Consider the following 2,538-nt stretch of genomic DNA (forward strand, 5'->3'; position numbering starts at 1 on the left):
CGGAACGGAGTGGGATGGAGCGGAGTGGAACGGAGCGGAACGAAGATACCATTCCATTGTTTGGAAATTTTAGGACGGAACAAGTTAAGTTGTTCATTCCGCCCAAATCGGAGGGTAAGAAAAATGGTGGTAAGTGATGGAATGGAATGGAATCCATACCACTCTATTCCGCTCCGTTCCATCCATTTTTAAATTATCCAAACAATGGAATATCATTTTATTCCATCCCATTCCGCTCCGCTCCATCCGGTTCCATCAATCCAAACAAAGCCTAAAGAAATATGATATGACTCATCGTTCCAAACAAGGGCAATTATTCATGGTCACAAGACATACAAGTCATGGTTTGAATTTGGATATATTTCACGGGTTCTAAGTTCAATTCAAGAATCTAGTGTTAAAGAAATTACACAACTTTATTACAAATCTACCATATCCAAAATCCAAATCCATAATCCATTCTACAATTATTCAAAACTTGTTCCAAACTGTATTCAAATATCCATACATTCCCAAAATTCATTACAAAATAAATCCAAACTTTGTCGCATATTATTCACAGAAAACTCTTGGGTTATGTTTGGGAGTTTGGAGGGGAAGAGAGGGGAGGGCTTTAGAAAATAGGGAGAATTGGATGAAAAAGATAAAAAGATTTTGGGTTGGAGGGTTTTGGAGGGTTTGAGTTTATTCATAACACCAAAAACCCCATAAAATGGGGGAACTCAAAAATTGAATTGAATGAGGGTTTTGGAGGGTTTTGAAGGGCTTACATAAATATTCCAAATATCTTTTGGGTTGTTATAGTATTCTGAAAATTAAAAATTTACTAATGATAATGACTCTTTTATCATTCTAAACAAAATTATTTTTTCAAAAAATGTCAAATATTTTCCTATATTTTTTTAAATTTTCATTTTTGAAAGCCTTCCCCTCCCCTCCCCTCCAAACTCCCAAACATAGCCTTGAAGCTTCAATCTCTTCACCTCTAAAACCGACCCTACAGCCATCCAAAACATCCCTGCACAATAAAAACCGATCTTGCCATCTCGAACCGAAAACAAGCTGCGGAAACACAAAGAAAATCGGTCCCTGCTACAAAGAAAACCAAAGCCAGTCCATCAATGAATTCAAACAGCCAGCACAAGGCAAAGTTATGCAGAAAATTCAAACTGACAGTTTGCAATATTTCAAGTTATCTCAATTGAAGCATTCTGTCCCATAGGGTATTCGTCATGTGCAGTTCAGTTTATATCAATTCAAGCACAAAGCCATTCATTTCAAAACCAATCACTGTTTCATTAACTTTTCTAACCTTCAAACCTATCCTAACTTCTCATAACTAATTCTCAACAGTTTAATAACTACCATAACTAACTTCCTAACTGTCATATAACCAACTCATAACTACACTAACAACTCATAACAGAAAGGGAAGAAGAATTGGATTATCAGAAAAGAGAAAAAAACAGAATGTAACAGATTCCAACAGAGTAACTAACCTCTCTTCCATTAACCTATATAACAGAACTCTCTCTCCATTCAATCTCCTTCATCCTCTTTCTCCTTCTCCACACCCTTCAATCTTTCTCTTCACACTTCAAGCACAGAGTCACTCTCCTTCATCCCACTCTTCAACCTTCAACCATCTTCAATCACTACCAACCTTCAAAAAAAATCCTCTACCAATTCTTCAATCGGCAAACAGAGACCAAGAATCATAAGGAAAATCCCAACAGAAAATCAACAAAGAAATTTCATCTTCTTCATCGCTCTTCAGTCTAATCATCATCATCACCTTCAAAATGGCAGAAGAAAAGAATTGGCATAACAAGAGAAGGAGAAGAGAATTTCAGAACAGGGATCAATAACAGAGAAAAACGGAATCGTAACAAACCTGAAAACTCTCCACCTTCATCGAATCTTCATCTTCCTATCTTCATCACAAAATATCAACTCTCCATACATTCTTCAATCGATCTTCAACAAGAGGACCTTCATCTTCTCTCTCAGTTCAATCCAATCACCACAAAAATCACCGTTGCTACGCAACCTCCATAGCTTCAATCTCAATCATCATCGTCATCTACTACACACAGCAACTCGCATCAATCAGCAGCCACAACAACAATAGAAGCGCAAAAAATAATAATAAACGCAAACAAAGACAAATCAAAAGATAGAAGAAAATGAGCGGAGGAATGAACAATGAATCTCACCTGAGTTCTTGAAGAATTTATCGGATTTCCTCGTCATCTCCAACGAGCTCGGAAGGTCGCCGGAGCCACGTCGAATCAGAGAGAGATGAGATTGAGATGAGAGTTTGAGGTACGAAATCAGAGAGGTGAGGGCGAGAGTTTGAGAATTGGATCGGAGAGGAGATCGAGAGAACAGGGAGGGAGAGTTCGTGGTGGCCAGAAGGCGTCCACGGCGGAGTTGTGAAATCGGAGAGTGAGAGGAGATTCCGGCCGCCGCCGCCGTTTCTCGGTGAAGAATAAGGAGAGAGATCTTTTGAACGAAAAAGCTCAAAGGTCACAACTC

The 2,538-nt window shown here is 38.6% G+C and overlaps 1 long non-coding RNA gene across 2 annotated transcripts; it reads right to left on the reverse strand.

Annotated features, from left to right (window-relative positions):
• Positions 1 to 961: 961 nt before the first annotated feature.
• On the reverse strand, positions 962 to 2,538 carry LOC131638185 (uncharacterized). Of its 2 annotated transcripts, none has more exons than XR_009294603.1 (4): positions 2,217 to 2,538; positions 1,895 to 2,086; positions 1,500 to 1,795; positions 962 to 1,089 (listed from the first exon to the last, which is right to left on the reverse strand). It is a non-coding gene; the product is annotated as an uncharacterized LOC131638185 (long non-coding RNA). The 2 variants fall into 2 exon arrangements; XR_009294602.1 differs by having other exon boundaries at positions 1,895 to 2,083; positions 2,217 to 2,537.

This window comes from Vicia villosa, unplaced genomic scaffold (genome assembly GCF_029867415.1).
Source record: "Vicia villosa cultivar HV-30 ecotype Madison, WI unplaced genomic scaffold, Vvil1.0 ctg.002215F_1_1, whole genome shotgun sequence".
NCBI lineage: Eukaryota > Viridiplantae > Streptophyta > Magnoliopsida > Fabales > Fabaceae > Vicia > Vicia villosa.